We start from the raw sequence: 18,874 nt of genomic DNA, 5'->3' as shown, positions 1-18,874 counted from the left end.
TACTCCACACAATAAAACTCTACTTAGAGGAATTGTCAGTAAATTGGATAATAAGTACAAATCCCCCAGTGTTAGCTCTTCCTCCACACAATCAAAGTCTTTTGAGTTGTGTTCCCAGCAAACTGGATGAAAAGAAGCACTATGTGAATAATGTTTTCTCTCAGAGATACTTGAACTCGGTCATTTTGGGCAGTCACTCACTCCCATCTAGGGGTGAGCAATCCTCCACTCTCTGGTTGTGAACCACGGCTTCGTACTTGTAGGTGCTATCTGTAATAATGATTGCTTCACACTCGACTGCAAACTGCCCCACTGTGTGCTGAAGGTCACGGCCTGATGAAGCCAACAGATCAACATCATCTGCAAAGAGCAGAGAAGCAATTCTGAGGTCCCTCAGCTGCATCTCGAGTTGAGTTGGTCGGGATCCGGAGTTCCTCACAGGGCTCGTTCCACCATCTGACAATACCCCGAGTCAGGGACAGCAGTTCTCCTCCCTTGTAGGTGCCGACTCTCATTCCAACCGCTTCACACTTGACTGAAAACTGGACCTTGTGTGCTGCTCCTGAGTAGTCTCATTGTTGGCCAGAACTTCCTTGAGACCAACCAGAAGTCCTTCTCCATGGCTTCCCCCCTAAACCAATGTGTGGTAAGAATATCACATTTCATGGACAAATGATTTGAGATATCAGCATGTTGGTAGTGATGAATTTTCCATTCTGATGAGCAGTGAAAAACTTTCATGCATGCTGTGGTTGTTGATCATATCGTCAATGTGAAGTGGTCTCTGACAGGAGGAACACGCTTGATATGTCACCACAATCTGTGTTAAATGGCTGTTGTCTTACTTGCACCTGGTAGAAAACTCCCCGTCAGGGAATCGAACACTGGTCTTCCGCGTGACAAGCAGAGATACTGTCCACTATACTAACGAGGACTGCTCCAGTACCACTTTTGGCTAGGAAAAAAAAACAGGTGGCGCTGTTCCGGCCTTTAAAGGGAATTCTTAGAGCTATACAAGGGAGGCTTTGAGTTTAGTCGACAACAACTGTCACTCAATGGCACAGCAGCTGTGACTGAATCCATTCAGAAATCATGTTGTCTGGCATCTGAAATGTTTGCAATCAAGTGTGAATGTAGCATGATCTTGGGCACATGCGTAAAAGTCATTTTCAGCAGTTTCCGTAGTGTAGTGGTTATCACGTTTGCCTCACATGCAAAAGGTCCCCCGTTCGAAACTGGGTGGAAACACTCTTCTTATTCCTGCTTACTCCACACAATAAAACTCTACTTAGAGGAATTGTCAGTAAATTGGATAATAAGTACAACTCCCCCAGTGTTAGCTCTTCCTCCACACAATCAAAGTCTTTTGAGTTGTGTTCCCAGCAAACTGGATGAAAAGAAGCACTATGTGAATAATGTTTTCTCTCAGAGATACTTGAACTCGGTCATTTTGGGCAGTCACTCACTCCCATCTAGGGGTGAGCAATCCTCCACTCTCTGGTTGTGAACCACGGCTTCGTACTTGTAGGTGCTATCTGTAATAATGATTGCTTCACACTCGACTGCAAACTGCCCCAGTGTGTGCTGAAGGTCACGGCCTGATGAAGCCAACAGATCAACATCATCTGCAAAGAGCAGAGAAGCAATTCTGAGGTCCCTCAGCTGCATCTCGAGTTGAGTTGGTCGGGATCCGGAGTTCCTCACAGGGCTCGTTCCACCATCTGACAATACCCCGAGTCAGGGACAGCAGTTCTCCTCCCTTGTAGGTGCCGACTCTCATTCCAACCGCTTCACACTTGACTGAAAACTGGACCTTGTGTGCTGCTCCTGAGTAGTCTCATTGTTGGCCAGAACTTCCTTGAGACCAACCAGAAGTCCTTCTCCATGGCTTCCCCCCTAAACCAATGTGTGGTAAGAATATCACATTTCATGGACAAATGATTTGAGATATCAGCATGTTGGTAGTGATGAATTTTCCATTCTGATGAGCAGTGAAAAACTTTCATGCATGCTGTGGTTGTTGATCATATCGTCAATGTGAAGTGGTCTCTGACAGGAGGAACACGCTTGATATGTCACCACAATCTGTGTTAAATGGCTGTTGTCTTACTTGCACCTGGTAGAAAACTCCCCGTCAGGGAATCGAACACTGGTCTTCCGCGTGACAAGCAGAGATACTGTCCACTATACTAACGAGGACTGCTCCAGTACCACTTTTGGCTAGGAAAAAAAAACAGGTGGCGCTGTTCCGGCCTTTAAAGGGAATTCTTAGAGCTATACAAGGGAGGCTTTGAGTTTAGTCGACAACAACTGTCACTCAATGGCACAGCAGCTGTGACTGAATCCATTCAGAAATCATGTTGTCTGGCATCTGAAATTTTTGCAATCAAGTGTGAATGTAGCATGATCTTGGGCACATGCGTAAAAGTCATTTTCAGCAGTTTCCGTAGTGTAGTGGTTATCACGTTTGCCTAACAGGCAAAAGGTCCCCTGTTCAAAACAGGGCGGAAACACTCTTCTTATTCCTGCTTACTCCACACAATAAAACTCTCCTTAGAGGAATTGTCAGTAAATTGGATAATAAGTACAACTCCCCCAGTGTTAGCTCGTCCTCCACACAATCAAAGTCTTTTGAGTTGTGTTCCCAGCAAACTGGATGAAAAGAAGCACTATGTGAATAATGTTTTCTCTCAGAGATACTTGAACTCGGTCATTTTGGGCAGTCACTCACTCCCATCTAGGGGTGAGCAATCCTCCACTCTCTGGTTGTGAACCACGGCTTCGTACTTGTAGGTGCTATCTGTAATAGTGATTGCTTCACACTCGACTGCAAACTGCCCCAGTGTGTGCTGAAGGTCACGGCCTGATGAAGCCAACAGATCAACATCATCTGCAAAGAGCAGAGAAGCAATTCTGAGGTCCCTCAGCTGCACCTCGAGTTGAGTTAGTCGGGATCCGGAGTTCCTCACAGGGCTCGTTCCACCATCTGACAATACCCCGAGTCAGGGACAGCAGTTCTCCTCCCTTGTAGGTGCCGACTCTCATTCCAACCGCTTCACACTTGACTGAAAACTGGACCTTGTGTGCTGCTCCTGAGTAGTCTCATTGTTGGCCAGAACTTCCTTGAGACCAACCAGAAGTCCTTCTCCATGGCTTCCCCCCTAAACCAATGTGTGGTAAGAATATCACATTTCATGGACAAATGATTTGAGATATCAGCATGTTGGTAGTGATGAATTTTCCATTCTGATGAGCAGTGAAAAACTTTCATGCATGCTGTGGTTGTTGATCATATCGTCAATGTGAAGTGGTCTCTGACAGGAGGAACACGCTTGATATGTCACCACAATCTGTGTTAAATGGCTGTTGTCTTATTTGCACCTGGTAGAAAACTCCCCGTCAGGGAATCGAACCCTGGTCTTCCCCGTGACAAGCGGAGATACTGTCCACTATACTAACGAGGACTGCTCCAGTACCACTTTTGGCTAGGAAAAAAAAACAGGTGGCGCTGTTCCGGCCTTTAAAGGGAATTCTTAGAGCTATACAAGGGAGGCTTTGAGTTTAGTCGACAACAACTGTCACTCAATGGCACAGCAGCTGTGACTGAATCCATTCAGAAATCATGTTGTCTGGCATCTGAAATGTTTGCAATCAAGTGTGAATGTAGCATGATCTTGGGCACATGCGTAAAAGTCATTTTCAGCAGTTTCCGTAGTGTAGTGGTTATCACGTTTGCCTCACATGCAAAAGGTCCCCCGTTCGAAACTGGGTGGAAACGCGCTTCTTATTCCTGCTTACTCCACACAATAAAACTCTCCTTCGAGGAATTGTCAGTAAATTGGATAATAAGTACAACTCCCCCAGTGTTAGCTCGTCCTCCACACAATCAAAGTCTTTTGAGTTGTGTTCCCAGCAAACTGGATGAAAAGAAGCACTATGTGAATAATGTTTTCTCTCAGAGATACTTGAACTCGGTCATTTTGGGCAGTCACTCACTCCCATCTAGGGGTGAGCAATCCTCCACTCTCTGGTTGTGAACCACGGCTTCGTACTTGTAGGTGCTATCTGTAATAGTGATTGCTTCACACTCGACTGCAAACTGCCCCAGTGTGTGCTGAAGGTCACGGCCTGATGAAGCCAACAGATCAACATCATCTGCAAAGAGCAGAGAAGCAATTCTGAGGTCCCTCAGCTGCACCTCGAGTTGAGTTAGTCGGGATCCGGAGTTCCTCACAGGGCTCGTTCCACCATCTGACAATACCCCGAGTCAGGGACAGCAGTTCTCCTCCCTTGTAGGTGCCGACTCTCATTCCAACCGCTTCACACTTGACTGAAAACTGGACCTTGTGTGCTGCTCCTGAGTAGTCTTATTGTTTGCCAGAACTTCCTTGAGACCAACCAGAAGTCCTTCTCCATGGCTTCCCCCCTAAACCAATGTGTGGTAAGAATATCACATTTCATGGACAAATGATTTGAGATATCAGCATGTTGGTAGTGATGAATTTTCCATTCTGATGAGCAGTGAAAAACTTTCATGCATGCTGTGGTTGTTGATCATATCGTCAACGTGAAGCGGTCTCTGACAGGAGGAACACGCTTGATATGTCACCACAATCTGTGTTAAATGGCTGTTGTCTTACTTGCAGCTGGTAGAAAACTCCCCGTCAGGGAATCGAACCCTGGTCTTCCCCGTGACAAGCGGAGATACTGTCCACTATACTAACGAGGACTGCTCCAGTACCACTTTTGGCTAGGAAAAAAAAACAGGTGGCGCTGTTCCGGCCTTTAAAGGGAATTCTTAGAGCTATACAAGGAAGGCTTTGAGTTTAGTCGACAACAACTGTCACTCAATGGCACAGCAGCTGTGACTGAATCCATTCAGAAATCATGTTGTCTGGCATCTGAAATGTTTGCAATCAAGTGTGAATGTAGCATGATCTTGGGCACATGCGTAAAAGTCATTTTCAGCAGTTTCCGTAGTGTAGTGGTTATCACGTTTGCCTAACACGCAAAAGGTCCCCTGTTCAAAACAGGGAGGAAACACTCTTCTTATTCCTGCTTACTCCACACAATAAAACTCTACTTAGAGGAATTGTCAGTAAATTGGATAATAAGTACAACTCCCCCAGTGTTAGCTCTTCCTCCACACAATCAAAATCTTTTGAGTTGTGTTCCCAGCAAACTGGATGAGAAGAAGCACGATGTGAATAATGTTTTCTCTCAGAGATACTTGAACTCAGTCATTTTGGGCAGTCACTCTCTCCCATCTAGGGGTGAGCAATCCTCCACTCTCTGGTTGTGAACCACGGCTTCGTACTTGTAGGTGCTATCTGTAATAGTGATTGCTTCACACTCGACTGCAAACTGCCCCAGTGTGTGCTGAAGGTCACGGCCTGATGAAGCCAACAGATCAACATCATCTGCAAAGAGCAGAGAAGCAATTCTGAGGTCCCTCAGCTGCACCTCGAGTTGAGTTGGTCGGGATCCGGAGTTCCTCACAGGGCTCGTTCCACCATCTGACAATACCCCGAGTCAGGGACAGCAGTTCTCCTCCCTTGTAGGTGCCGACTCTCATTCCAACCGCTTCACACTTGACTGAAAACTGGACCTTGTGTGCTGCTCCTGAGTAGTCTCATTGTTGGCCAGAACTTCCTTGAGACCAACCAGAAGTCCTTCTCCATGGCTTCCCCCCTAAACCAATGTGTGGTAAGAATATCACATTTCATGGACAAATGATTTGAGATATCAGCATGTTGGTAGTGATGAATTTTCCATTCTGATGAGCAGTGAAAAACTTTCATGCATGCTGTGGTTGTTGATCATATCGTCAATGTGAAGTGGTCTCTGACAGGAGGAACACACTTGATATGTCACCACAATCTGTGTTAAATGGCTGTTGTCTTACTTGCAGCTGGTAGAAAACTCCCCGTCAGGGAATCGAACCCTGGTCTTCCCCGTGACAAGCGGAGATACTGTCCACTATACTAACGAGGACTGCTCCAGTACCACTTTTGGCTAGGAAAAAAAAACAGGTGGCGCTGTTCCGGCCTTTAAAGGGAATTCTTAGAGCTATACAAGGGAGGCTTTGAGTTTAGTCGACAACAACTGTCACTCAATGGCACAGCAGCTGTGACTGAATCCATTCAGAAATCATGTTGTCTGGCATCTGAAATGTTTGCAATCAAGTGTGAATGTAGCATGATCTTGGGCACATGCGTAAAAGTCATTTTCAGCAGTTTCCGTAGTGTAGTGGTTATCACGTTTGCCTAACACACAAAAGGTCCCCTGTTCAAAACAGGGAGGAAACACTCTTCTTATTCCTGCTTACTCCACACAATAAAACTCTACTTAGAGGAATTGTCAGTAAATTGGATAATAAGTACAACTCCCCCAGTGTTAGCTCTTCCTCCACACAATCAAAATCTTTTGAGTTGTGTTCCCAGCAAACTGGATGAGAAGAAGCACGATGTGAATAATGTTTTCTCTCAGAGATACTTGAACTCAGTCATTTTGGGCAGTCACTCACTCCCATCTAGGGGTGAGCAATCCTCCACTCTCTGGTTGTGAACCACGGCTTCGTACTTGTAGGTGCTATCTGTAATAGTGATTGCTTCACACTCGACTGCAAACTGCCCCAGTGTGTGCTGAAGGTCACGGCCTGATGAAGCCAACAGATCAACATCATCTGCAAAGAGCAGAGAAGCAATTCTGAGGTCCCTCAGCTGCACCTCGAGTTGAGTTGGTCGGGATCCGGAGTTCCTCACAGGGCTCGTTCCACCATCTGACAATACCCCGAGTCAGGGACAGCAGTTCTCCTCCCTTGTAGGTGCCGACTCTCATTCCAACCGCTTCACACTTGACTGAAAACTGGACCTTGTGTGCTGCTCCTGAGTAGTCTCATTGTTGGCCAGAACTTCCTTGAGACCAACCAGAAGTCCTTCTCCATGGCTTCCCCCCTAAACCAATGTGTGGTAAGAATATCACATTTCATGGACAAATGATTTGAGATATCAGCATGTTGGTAGTGATGAATTTTCCATTCTGATGAGCAGTGAAAAACTTTCATGCATGCTGTGGTTGTTGATCATATCGTCAATGTGAAGTGGTCTCTGACAGGAGGAACACGCTTGATATGTCACCACAATCTGTGTTAAATGGCTGTTGTCTTACTTGCAGCTGGTAGAAAACTCCCCGTCAGGGAATCGAACCCTGGTCTTCCGCATGACAAGCGGAGATACTGTCCACTATACTAACGAGGACTGCTCCAGTACCACTTTTGGCTAGGAAAAAAAAACAGGTGGCGCTGTTCCGGCCTTTAAAGGGAATTCTTAGAGCTATACAAGGGAGGCTTTGAGTTTAGTCGACAACAACTGTCACTCAATGGCACAGCAGCTGTGACTGAATCCATTCAGAAATCATGTTGTCTGGCATCTGAAATGTTTGCAATCAAGTGTGAATGTAGCATGATCTTGGGCACATGCGTAAAAGTCATTTTCAGCAGTTTCCGTAGTGTAGTGGTTATCACATTTGCCTCACATGCAAAAGGTCCCCTGTTCGAAACTGGGCGGAAACACTCTTCTTTATTCCTGCTTACTCCACACAATAAAACTCTCCTTAGAAGAATTGTCAGTAAATTGGATAATAAGTACAACTCCCCCAGTGTTAGCTCTTCTTCCACACAATCAAAGTCTTTTGAGTTGTGTTCCCAGCAAACTGGATGAAAAGAAGCACTATGTGAATAATGTTTTCTCTCAGAGATACTTGAACTCGGTCATTTTGGGCAGTCACTCTCTCCCATCTAGGGGTGAGCAATCCTCCACTCTCTGGTTGTGAACCACGGCTTCGTACTTGTAGGTGCTATCTGTAATAGTGATTGCTTCACACTCGACTGCAAACTGCCCCAGTGTGTGCTGAAGGTCACGGCCTGATGAAGCCAACAGATCAACATCATCTGCAAAGAGCAGAGAAGCAATTCTGAGGTCCCTCAGCTGCACCTCGAGTTGAGTTAGTCGGGATCCGGAGTTCCTCACAGGGCTCGTTCCACCATCTGACAATACCCCGAGTCAGGGACAGCAGTTCTCCTCCCTTGTAGGTGCCGACTCTCATTCCAACCGCTTCACACTTGACTGAAAACTGGACCTTGTGTGCTGCTCCTGAGTAGTCTTATTGTTTGCCAGAACTTCCTTGAGACCAACCAGAAGTCCTTCTCCATGGCTTCCCCCCTAAACCAATGTGTGGTAAGAATATCACATTTCATGGACAAATGATTTGAGATATCAGCATGTTGGTAGTGATGAATTTTCCATTCTGATGAGCAGTGAAAAACTTTCATGCATGCTGTGGTTGTTGATCATATCGTCAACGTGAAGCGGTCTCTGACAGGAGGAACACGCTTGATATGTCACCACAATCTGTGTTAAATGGCTGTTGTCTTACTTGCAGCTGGTAGAAAACTCCCCGTCAGGGAATCGAACCCTGGTCTTCCGCGTGACAAGCGGAGATACTGTCCACTATACTAACGAGGACTGCTCCAGTACCACTTTTGGCTAGGAAAAAAAAACAGGTGGCGCTGTTCCGGCCTTTAAAGGGAATTCTTAGAGCTATACAAGGGAAGCTTTGAGTTTAGTCGACAACAACTGTCACTCAATGGCACAGCAGCTGTGACTGAATCCATTCAGAAATCATGTTGTCTGGCATCTGAAATGTTTGCAATCAAGTGTGAATGTAGCATGATCTTGGGCACATGCGTAAAAGTCATTTTCAGCAGTTTCCGTAGTGTAGTGGTTATCACGTTTGCCTCACATGCAAAAGGTCCCCCGTTCGAAACTGGGTGGAAACACGCTTCTTATTCCTGCTTACTCCACACAATAAAACTCTCCTGAGAGGAATTGTCAGTAAATTGGATAATAAGTACAACTCCCCCAGTGTTAGCTCGTCCTCCACACAATCAAAGTCTTTTGAGTTGTGTTCCCAGCAAACTGGATGAAAAGAAGCACTATGTGAATAATGTTTTCTCTCAGAGATACTTGAACTCGGTCATTTTGGGCAGTCACTCACTCCCATCTAGGGGTGAGCAATCCTCCACTCTCTGGTTGTGAACCACGGCTTCGTACTTGTAGGTGCTATCTGTAATAGTGATTGCTTCACACTCGACTGCAAACTGCCCCAGTGTGTGCTGAAGGTCACGGCCTGATGAAGCCAACAGATCAACATCATCTGCAAAGAGCAGAGAAGCAATTCTGAGGTCCCTCAGCTGCACCTCGAGTTGAGTTAGTCGGGATCCGGAGTTCCTCACAGGGCTCGTTCCACCATCTGACAATACCCCGAGTCAGGGACAGCAGTTCTCCTCCCTTGTAGGTGCCGACTCTCATTCCAACCGCTTCACACTTGACTGAAAACTGGACCTTGTGTGCTGCTCCTGAGTAGTCTTATTGTTTGCCAGAACTTCCTTGAGACCAACCAGAAGTCCTTCTCCATGGCTTCCCCCCTAAACCAATGTGTGGTAAGAATATCACATTTCATGGACAAATGATTTGAGATATCAGCATGTTGGTAGTGATGAATTTTCCATTCTGATGAGCAGTGAAAAACTTTCATGCATGCTGTGGTTGTTGATCATATCGTCAACGTGAAGCGGTCTCTGACAGGAGGAACACGCTTGATATGTCACCACAATCTGTGTTAAATGGCTGTTGTCTTACTTGCAGCTGGTAGAAAACTCCCCGTCAGGGAATCGAACCCTGGTCTTCCGCGTGACAAGCGGAGATACTGTCCACTATACTAACGAGGACTGCTCCAGTACCACTTTTGGCTAGGAAAAAAAAACAGGTGGCGCTGTTCCGGCCTTTAAAGGGAATTCTTAGAGCTATACAAGGGAAGCTTTGAGTTTAGTCGACAACAACTGTCACTCAATGGCACAGCAGCTGTGACTGAATCCATTCAGAAATCATGTTGTCTGGCATCTGAAATGTTTGCAATCAAGTGTGAATGTAGCATGATCTTGGGCACATGCGTAAAAGTCATTTTCAGCAGTTTCCGTAGTGTAGTGGTTATCACGTTTGCCTCACATGCAAAAGGTCCCCCGTTCGAAACTGGGTGGAAACACGCTTCTTATTCCTGCTTACTCCACACAATAAAACTCTCCTTAGAGGAATTGTCAGTAAATTGGATAATAAGTACAACTCCCCCAGTGTTAGCTCGTCCTCCACACAATCAAAGTCTTTTGAGTTGTGTTCCCAGCAAACTGGATGAAAAGAAGCACTATGTGAATAATGTTTTCTCTCAGAGATACTTGAACTCGGTCATTTTGGGCAGTCACTCACTCCCATCTAGGGGTGAGCAATCCTCCACTCTCTGGTTGTGAACCACGGCTTCGTACTTGTAGGTGCTATCTGTAATAGTGATTGCTTCACACTCGACTGCAAACTGCCCCAGTGTGTGCTGAAGGTCACGGCCTGATGAAGCCAACAGATCAACATCATCTGCAAAGAGCAGAGAAGCAATTCTGAGGTCCCTCAGCTGCACCTCGAGTTGAGTTAGTCGGGATCCGGAGTTCCTCACAGGGCTCGTTCCACCATCTGACAATACCCCGAGTCAGGGACAGCAGTTCTCCTCCCTTGTAGGTGCCGACTCTCATTCCAACCGCTTCACACTTGACTGAAAACTGGACCTTGTGTGCTGCTCCTGAGTAGTCTTATTGTTTGCCAGAACTTCCTTGAGACCAACCAGAAGTCCTTCTCCATGGCTTCCCCCCTAAACCAATGTGTGGTAAGAATATCACATTTCATGGACAAATGATTTGAGATATCAGCATGTTGGTAGTGATGAATTTTCCATTCTGATGAGCAGTGAAAAACTTTCATGCATGCTGTGGTTGTTGATCATATCGTCAACGTGAAGCGGTCTCTGACAGGAGGAACACGCTTGATATGTCACCACAATCTGTGTTAAATGGCTGTTGTCTTACTTGCAGCTGGTAGAAAACTCCCCGTCAGGGAATCGAACCCTGGTCTTCCCCGTGACAAGCGGAGATACTGTCCACTATACTAACGAGGACTGCTCCAGTACCACTTTTGGCTAGGAAAAAAAAACAGGTGGCGCTGTTCCGGCCTTTAAAGGGAATTCTTAGAGCTATACAAGGGAGGCTTTGAGTTTAGTCGACAACAACTGTCACTCAATGGCACAGCAGCTGTGACTGAATCCATTCAGAAATCATGTTGTCTGGCATCTGAAATGTTTGCAATCAAGTGTGAATGTAGCATGATCTTGGGCACATGCGTAAAAGTCATTTTCAGCAGTTTCCGTAGTGTAGTGGTTATCACGTTTGCCTAACACGCAAAAGGTCCCCTGTTCAAAACAGGGAGGAAACACTCTTCTTATTCCTGCTTACTCCACACAATAAAACTCTACTTAGAGGAATTGTCAGTAAATTGGATAATAAGTACAACTCCCCCAGTGTTAGCTCTTCCTCCACACAATCAAAATCTTTTGAGTTGTGTTCCCAGCAAACTGGATGAGAAGAAGCACGATGTGAATAATGTTTTCTCTCAGAGATACTTGAACTCAGTCATTTTGGGCAGTCACTCTCTCCCATCTAGGGGTGAGCAATCCTCCACTCTCTGGTTGTGAACCACGGCTTCGTACTTGTAGGTGCTATCTGTAATAGTGATTGCTTCACACTCGACTGCAAACTGCCCCAGTGTGTGCTGAAGGTCACGGCCTGATGAAGCCAACAGATCAACATCATCTGCAAAGAGCAGAGAAGCAATTCTGAGGTCCCTCAGCTGCACCTCGAGTTGAGTTGGTCGGGATCCGGAGTTCCTCACAGGGCTCGTTCCACCATCTGACAATACCCCGAGTCAGGGACAGCAGTTCTCCTCCCTTGTAGGTGCCGACTCTCATTCCAACCGCTTCACACTTGACTGAAAACTGGACCTTGTGTGCTGCTCCTGAGTAGTCTCATTGTTGGCCAGAACTTCCTTGAGACCAACCAGAAGTCCTTCTCCATGGCTTCCCCCCTAAACCAATGTGTGGTAAGAATATCACATTTCATGGACAAATGATTTGAGATATCAGCATGTTGGTAGTGATGAATTTTCCATTCTGATGAGCAGTGAAAAACTTTCATGCATGCTGTGGTTGTTGATCATATCGTCAATGTGAAGTGGTCTCTGACAGGAGGAACACGCTTGATATGTCACCACAATCTGTGTTAAATGGCTGTTGTCTTACTTGCAGCTGGTAGAAAACTCCCCGTCAGGGAATCGAACCCTGGTCTTCCCCGTGACAAGCGGAGATACTGTCCACTATACTAACGAGGACTGCTCCAGTACCACTTTTGGCTAGGAAAAAAAAACAGGTGGCGCTGTTCCGGCCTTTAAAGGGAATTCTTAGAGCTATACAAGGGAGGCTTTGAGTTTAGTCGACAACAACTGTCACTCAATGGCACAGCAGCTGTGACTGAATCCATTCAGAAATCATGTTGTCTGGCATCTGAAATGTTTGCAATCAAGTGTGAATGTAGCATGATCTTGGGCACATGCGTAAAAGTCATTTTCAGCAGTTTCCGTAGTGTAGTGGTTATCACGTTTGCCTAACACACAAAAGGTCCCCTGTTCAAAACAGGGAGGAAACACTCTTCTTATTCCTGCTTACTCCACACAATAAAACTCTACTTAGAGGAATTGTCAGTAAATTGGATAATAAGTACAACTCCCCCAGTGTTAGCTCTTCCTCCACACAATCAAAATCTTTTGAGTTGTGTTCCCAGCAAACTGGATGAGAAGAAGCACAATGTGAATAATGTTTTCTCTCAGAGATACTTGAACTCAGTCATTTTGGGCAGTCACTCACTCCCATCTAGGGGTGAGCAATCCTCCACTCTCTGGTTGTGAACCACGGCTTCGTACTTGTAGGTGCTATCTGTAATAGTGATTGCTTCACACTCGACTGCAAACTGCCCCAGTGTGTGCTGAAGGTCACGGCCTGATGAAGCCAACAGATCAACATCATCTGCAAAGAGCAGAGAAGCAATTCTGAGGTCCCTCAGCTGCACCTCGAGTTGAGTTGGTCGGGATCCGGAGTTCCTCACAGGGCTCGTTCCACCATCTGACAATACCCCGAGTCAGGGACAGCAGTTCTCCTCCCTTGTAGGTGCCGACTCTCATTCCAACCGCTTCACACTTGACTGAAAACTGGACCTTGTGTGCTGCTCCTGAGTAGTCTCATTGTTGGCCAGAACTTCCTTGAGACCAACCAGAAGTCCTTCTCCATGGCTTCCCCCCTAAACCAATGTGTGGTAAGAATATCACATTTCATGGACAAATGATTTGAGATATCAGCATGTTGGTAGTGATGAATTTTCCATTCTGATGAGCAGTGAAAAACTTTCATGCATGCTGTGGTTGTTGATCATATCGTCAATGTGAAGTGGTCTCTGACAGGAGGAACACGCTTGATATGTCACCACAATCTGTGTTAAATGGCTGTTGTCTTACTTGCAGCTGGTAGAAAACTCCCCGTCAGGGAATCGAACCCTGGTCTTCCGCATGACAAGCGGAGATACTGTCCACTATACTAACGAGGACTGCTCCAGTACCACTTTTGGCTAGGAAAAAAAAACAGGTGGCGCTGTTCCGGCCTTTAAAGGGAATTCTTAGACCTATACAAGGGAGGCTTTGAGTTTAGTCGACAACAACTGTCACTCAATGGCACAGCAGCTGTGACTGAATCCATTCAGAAATCATGTTGTCTGGCATCTGAAATGTTTGCAATCAAGTGTGAATGTAGCATGATCTTGGGCACATGCGTAAAAGTCATTTTCAGCAGTTTCCGTAGTGTAGTGGTTATCACATTTGCCTCACATGCAAAAGGTCCACTGTTCAAAACTGGGTGGAAACACTCTTCTTTATTCCTGCTTACTCCACACAATAAAACTCTCCTTAGAAGAATTGTCAGTAAATTGGATAATAAGTACAACTCCCCCAGTGTTAGCTCTTCTTCCACACAATCAAAGTCTTTTGAGTTGTGTTCCCAGCAAACTGGATGAAAAGAAGCACTATGTGAATAATGTTTTCTCTCAGAGATACTTGAACTCGGTCATTTTGGGCAGTCACTCTCTCCCATCTAGGGGTGAGCAATCCTCCACTCTCTGGTTGTGAACCACGGCTTCGTACTTGTAGGTGCTATCTGTAATAGTGATTGCTTCACACTCGACTGCAAACTGCCCCAGTGTGTGCTGAAGGTCACGGCCTGATGAAGCCAACAGATCAACATCATCTGCAAAGAGCAGAGAAGCAATTCTGAGGTCCCTCAGCTGCACCTCGAGTTGAGTTAGTCGGGATCCGGAGTTCCTCACAGGGCTCGTTCCACCATCTGACAATACCCCGAGTCAGGGACAGCAGTTCTCCTCCCTTGTAGGTGCCGACTCTCATTCCAACCGCTTCACACTTGACTGAAAACTGGACCTTGTGTGCTGCTCCTGAGTAGTCTCATTGTTGGCCAGAACTTCCTTGAGACCAACCAGAAGTCCTTCTCCATGGCTTCCCCCCTAAACCAATGTGTGGTAAGAATATCACATTTCATGGACAAATGATTTGAGATATCAGCATGTTGGTAGTGATGAATTTTCCATTCTGATGAGCAGTGAAAAACTTTCATGCATGCTGTGGTTGTTGATCATATCGTCAACGTGAAGCGGTCTCTGACAGGAGGAACACGCTTGATATGTCACCACAATCTGTGTTAAATGGCTGTTGTCTTACTTGCAGCTGGTAGAAAACTCCCCTTCAGGGAATCGAACCCTGGTCTTCCGCGTGACAAGCGGAGATACTGTCCACTATACTAACGAGGACTGCTCCAGTACCACTTTTGGCTAGGAAAAAAAAACAGGTGGCGCTGTTCCGGCCTTTAAAGGGAATTCTTAGAGCTATACAAGGGAAGCTTTGAGTTTAGTCGACAACAACTGTCACTCAATGGCACAGCAGCTGTGACTGAATCCATTCAGAAATCATGTTGTCTGGCATCTGAAATGTTTGCAATCAAGTGTGAATGTAGCATGCTCTTGGGCACATGCGTAAAAGTCATTTTCAGCAGTTTCCGTAGTGTAGTGGTTATCACGTTTGCCTCACATGCAAAAGGTCCCCTGTTCGAAACTGGGTGGAAACACTCTTCTTATTCCTGCTTACTCCACACAATAAAACTCTCCTGAGAGGAATTGTCAGTAAATTGGATAATAAGTACAACTCCCCCAGTGTTAGCTCGTCCTCCACACAATCAAAGTCTTTTGAGTTGTGTTCCCAGCAAACTGGATGAAAAGAAGCACTATGTGAATAATGTTTTCTCTCAGAGATACTTGAACTCGGTCATTTTGGGCAGTCACTCACTCCCATCTAGGGGTGAGCAATCCTCCACTCTCTGGTTGTGAACCACGGCTTCGTACTTGTAGGTGCTATCTGTAATAGTGATTGCTTCACACTCGACTGCAAACTGCCCCAGTGTGTGCTGAAGGTCACGGCCTGATGAAGCCAACAGATCAACATCATCTGCAAAGAGCAGAGAAGCAATTCTGAGGTCCCTCAGCTGCACCTCGAGTTGAGTTAGTCGGGATCCGGAGTTCCTCACAGGGCTCGTTCCACCATCTGACAATACCCCGAGTCAGGGACAGCAGTTCTCCTCCCTTGTAGGTGCCGACTCTCATTCCAACCGCTTCACACTTGACTGAAAACTGGACCTTGTGTGCTGCTCCTGAGTAGTCTTATTGTTTGCCAGAACTTCCTTGAGACCAACCAGAAGTCCTTCTCCATGGCTTCCCCCCTAAACCAATGTGTGGTAAGAATATCACATTTCATGGACAAATGATTTGAGATATCAGCATGTTGGTAGTGATGAATTTTCCATTCTGATGAGCAGTGAAAAACTTTCATGCATGCTGTGGTTGTTGATCATATCGTCAACGTGAAGCGGTCTCTGACAGGAGGAACACGCTTGATATGTCACCACAATCTGTGTTAAATGGCTGTTGTCTTACTTGCAGCTGGTAGAAAACTCCCCGTCAGGGAATCGAACCCTGGTCTTCCCCGTGACAAGCGGAGATACTGTCCACTATACTAACGAGGACTGCTCCAGTACCACTTTTGGCTAGGAAAAAAAAACAGGTGGCGCTGTTCCGGCCTTTAAAGGGAATTCTTAGAGCTATACAAGGGAGGCTTTGAGTTTAGTCGACAACAACTGTCACTCAATGGCACAGCAGCTGTGACTGAATCCATTCAGAAATCATGTTGTCTGGCATCTGAAATGTTTGCAATCAAGTGTGAATGAAGCATGATCTTGGGCACATGCGTAAAAGTCATTTTCAGCAGTTTCCGTAGTGTAGTGGTTATCACATTTGCCTCACATGCAAAAGGTCCCCTGTTCGAAACTGGGTGGAAACACTCTTCTTTATTCCTGCTTACTCCACACAATAAAACTCTCCTTAGAAGAATTGTCAGTAAATTGGATAATAAGTACAACTCCCCCAGTGTTAGCTCTTCTTCCACACAATCAAAGTCTTTTGAGTTGTGTTCCCAGCAAACTGGATGAAAAGAAGCACTATGTGAATAATGTTTTCTCTCAGAGATACTTGAACTCGGTCATTTTGGGCAGTCACTCTCTCCCATCTAGGGGTGAGCAATCCTCCACTCTCTGGTTGTGAACCACGGCTTCGTACTTGTAGGTGCTATCTGTAATAGTGATTGCTTCACACTCGACTGCAAACTGCCCCAGTGTGTGCTGAAGGTCACGGCCTGATGAAGCCAACAGATCAACATCATCTGCAAAGAGCAGAGAAGCAATTCTGAGGTCCCTCAGCTGCACCTCGAGTTGAGTTAGTCGGGATCCGGAGTTCCTCACAGGGCTCGTTCCACCATCTGACAATACCCCGAGTCAGGGACAGCAGTTCTCCTCCCTTGTAGGTGCCGACTCTCATTCCAACCGCTTCACACTTGACTGAAAACTGGACCTTGTGTGCTGCTCCTGAGTAGTCTTATTGTTTGCCAGAACTTCCTTGAGACCAACCAGAAGTCCTTCTCCATGGCTTCCCCCCTAAACCAATGTGTGGTAAGAATATCACATTTCATGGACAAATGATTTGAGATATCAGCATGTTGGTAGTGATGAATTTTCCATTCTGATGAGCAGTGAAAAACTTTCATGCATGCTGTGGTTGTTGATCATATCGTCAACGTGAAGCGGTCTCTGACAGGAGGAACACGCTTGATATGTCACCACAATCTGTGTTAAATGGCTGTTGTCTTACTTGCAGCTGGTAGAAAACTCCCCGTCAGGGAATCGAACCCTGGTCTTCCGCGTGACAAGCGGAGATACTGTCCACTATACTAACGAGGACTGCTCCAGTACCACTTTTGGCTAGGAAAAAAAAACAGGTGGCGCTGTTCCGGCCTTTAAAGGGAATTCTTAGAGCTATACAAGGGAAGCTTTGAGTTTAGTCGACAACAACTGTCACTCAATGGCACAGCAGCTGTGACTGAATCCATTCAGAAATCATGTTGTCTGGCATCTGAAATGTTTGCAATCAAGTGTGAATGTAGCATGATCTTGGGCACATGCGTAAAAGTCATTTTCAGCAGTTTCCGTAGTGTAGTGGTTATCATGTTTGCCTCACATGCAAAAGGTCCCCCATTCGAAACTGGGTGGAAACACGCTTCTTATTCCTGCTTACTCCACACAATAAAACTCTCCTGAGAGGAATTGTCAGTAAATTGGATAATAAGTACAACTCCCCCAGTGTTAGCTCGTCCTCCACACAATCAAAGTCTTTTGAGTTGTGTTCCCAGCAAACTGGATGAAAAGAAGCACTATGTGAATAATGTTTTCTCTCAGAGATACTTGAACTCGGTCATTTTGGGCAGTCACTCACTCCCATCTAGGGGTGAGCAATCCTCCACTCTCTGGTTGTGAACCACGGCTTCGTACTTGTAGGTGCTATCTGTAATAGTGATTGCTTCACACTCGACTGCAAACTGCCCCAGTGTGTGCTGAAGGTCACGGCCTGATGAAGCCAACAGATCAACATCATCTGCAAAGAGCAGAGAAGCAATTCTGAGGTCCCTCAGCTGCACCTCGAGTTGAGTTAGTCGGGATCCGGAGTTCCTCACAGGGCTCGTTCCACCATCTGACAATACCCCGAGTCAGGGACAGCAGTTCTCCTCCCTTGTAGGTGCCGACTCTCATTCCAACCGCTTCACACTTGACTGAAAACTGGACCTTGTGTGCTGCTCCTGAGTAGTCTTATTGTTTGCCAGAACTTCCTTGAGACCAACCAGAAGTCCTTCTCCATGGCTTCCCCCCTAAACCAATGTGTGGTAAGAATATCACATTTCATGGACAAATGATTTGAGATATCAGCATGTTGGTAGTGATGAATTTTCCATTCTGATGAGCAGTGAAAAACTTTCATGCATGCTGTGGTTGTTGATCATATCGTCAACGTGAAGCGGTCTCTGACAGGAGGAACACGCTTGATATGTCACCACAATCTGTGTTAAATGGCTGTTGTCTTACTTGCAGCTGGTAGAAAACTCCCCGTCAGGGAATCGAACCCTGGTCTTCCCCGTGACAAGCGGAGATACTGTCCACTATACTAACGAGGACTGCTCCAGTACCACTTTTGGCTAGGAAAAAAAAACAGGTGGCGCTGTTCCGGCCTTTAAAGGGAATTCTTAGAGCTATACAAGGGAGGCTTTGAGTTTAGTCGACAACAACTGTCACTCAATGGCACAGCAGCTGTGACTGAATCCATTCAGAAATCATGTTGTCTGGCATCTGAAATGTTTGCAATCAAGTGTGAATGTAGCATGATCTTGGGCACATGCGTAAA

General features: G+C 46.0%; 17 non-coding genes across 17 annotated transcripts; 12 read left to right on the top strand and 5 right to left on the bottom strand.

Moving 5' to 3' along the window:
* Positions 1-1,175: 1,175 nt before the first annotated feature.
* trnav-cac (transfer RNA valine (anticodon CAC)) lies at positions 1,176-1,248 on the top strand. The gene has a single exon. It is a non-coding gene; the product is annotated as a tRNA-Val (tRNA).
* Positions 1,249-2,440: 1,192 nt separating this feature from the next.
* Positions 2,441-2,513, top strand: trnav-aac (transfer RNA valine (anticodon AAC)). Its single transcript has one exon. It is a non-coding gene; the product is annotated as a tRNA-Val (tRNA).
* A 1,192-nt stretch (positions 2,514-3,705) lies between these two features.
* trnav-cac (transfer RNA valine (anticodon CAC)) lies at positions 3,706-3,778 on the top strand. The gene has a single exon. It is a non-coding gene; the product is annotated as a tRNA-Val (tRNA).
* Positions 3,779-4,970: 1,192 nt separating this feature from the next.
* Positions 4,971-5,043, top strand: trnav-aac (transfer RNA valine (anticodon AAC)). The gene has a single exon. It is a non-coding gene; the product is annotated as a tRNA-Val (tRNA).
* A 1,192-nt stretch (positions 5,044-6,235) lies between these two features.
* Positions 6,236-6,308, top strand: trnav-aac (transfer RNA valine (anticodon AAC)). Its single transcript has one exon. It is a non-coding gene; the product is annotated as a tRNA-Val (tRNA).
* An 879-nt stretch (positions 6,309-7,187) lies between these two features.
* On the bottom strand, positions 7,188-7,259 carry trnad-guc (transfer RNA aspartic acid (anticodon GUC)). The gene has a single exon. It is a non-coding gene; the product is annotated as a tRNA-Asp (tRNA).
* Positions 7,260-7,500: 241 nt separating this feature from the next.
* trnav-cac (transfer RNA valine (anticodon CAC)) lies at positions 7,501-7,573 on the top strand. The gene has a single exon. It is a non-coding gene; the product is annotated as a tRNA-Val (tRNA).
* An 880-nt stretch (positions 7,574-8,453) lies between these two features.
* On the bottom strand, positions 8,454-8,525 carry trnad-guc (transfer RNA aspartic acid (anticodon GUC)). Its single transcript has one exon. It is a non-coding gene; the product is annotated as a tRNA-Asp (tRNA).
* Positions 8,526-8,766: 241 nt separating this feature from the next.
* Positions 8,767-8,839, top strand: trnav-cac (transfer RNA valine (anticodon CAC)). The gene has a single exon. It is a non-coding gene; the product is annotated as a tRNA-Val (tRNA).
* An 879-nt stretch (positions 8,840-9,718) lies between these two features.
* Positions 9,719-9,790, bottom strand: trnad-guc (transfer RNA aspartic acid (anticodon GUC)). Its single transcript has one exon. It is a non-coding gene; the product is annotated as a tRNA-Asp (tRNA).
* Positions 9,791-10,031: 241 nt separating this feature from the next.
* Positions 10,032-10,104, top strand: trnav-cac (transfer RNA valine (anticodon CAC)). Its single transcript has one exon. It is a non-coding gene; the product is annotated as a tRNA-Val (tRNA).
* A 1,192-nt stretch (positions 10,105-11,296) lies between these two features.
* Positions 11,297-11,369, top strand: trnav-aac (transfer RNA valine (anticodon AAC)). The gene has a single exon. It is a non-coding gene; the product is annotated as a tRNA-Val (tRNA).
* A 1,192-nt stretch (positions 11,370-12,561) lies between these two features.
* Positions 12,562-12,634, top strand: trnav-aac (transfer RNA valine (anticodon AAC)). The gene has a single exon. It is a non-coding gene; the product is annotated as a tRNA-Val (tRNA).
* An 879-nt stretch (positions 12,635-13,513) lies between these two features.
* Positions 13,514-13,585, bottom strand: trnad-guc (transfer RNA aspartic acid (anticodon GUC)). Its single transcript has one exon. It is a non-coding gene; the product is annotated as a tRNA-Asp (tRNA).
* Positions 13,586-15,092: 1,507 nt separating this feature from the next.
* trnav-cac (transfer RNA valine (anticodon CAC)) lies at positions 15,093-15,165 on the top strand. The gene has a single exon. It is a non-coding gene; the product is annotated as a tRNA-Val (tRNA).
* Positions 15,166-16,357: 1,192 nt separating this feature from the next.
* trnav-cac (transfer RNA valine (anticodon CAC)) lies at positions 16,358-16,430 on the top strand. Its single transcript has one exon. It is a non-coding gene; the product is annotated as a tRNA-Val (tRNA).
* Positions 16,431-17,310: 880 nt separating this feature from the next.
* Positions 17,311-17,382, bottom strand: trnad-guc (transfer RNA aspartic acid (anticodon GUC)). The gene has a single exon. It is a non-coding gene; the product is annotated as a tRNA-Asp (tRNA).
* Between the last annotated feature and the right edge of the window lie 1,492 nt (positions 17,383-18,874).

The sequence above is a fragment of the Cebidichthys violaceus genome, unplaced genomic scaffold (assembly GCF_023349555.1).
Source record: "Cebidichthys violaceus isolate CVI_PGR_0920_01 unplaced genomic scaffold, fCebVio1.0.p SCAF_32, whole genome shotgun sequence".
NCBI classification, from domain to species: Eukaryota; Metazoa; Chordata; class Actinopteri; order Perciformes; family Stichaeidae; genus Cebidichthys; species Cebidichthys violaceus.
This window is presented reverse-complemented; position numbering and strand designations above follow the sequence as displayed.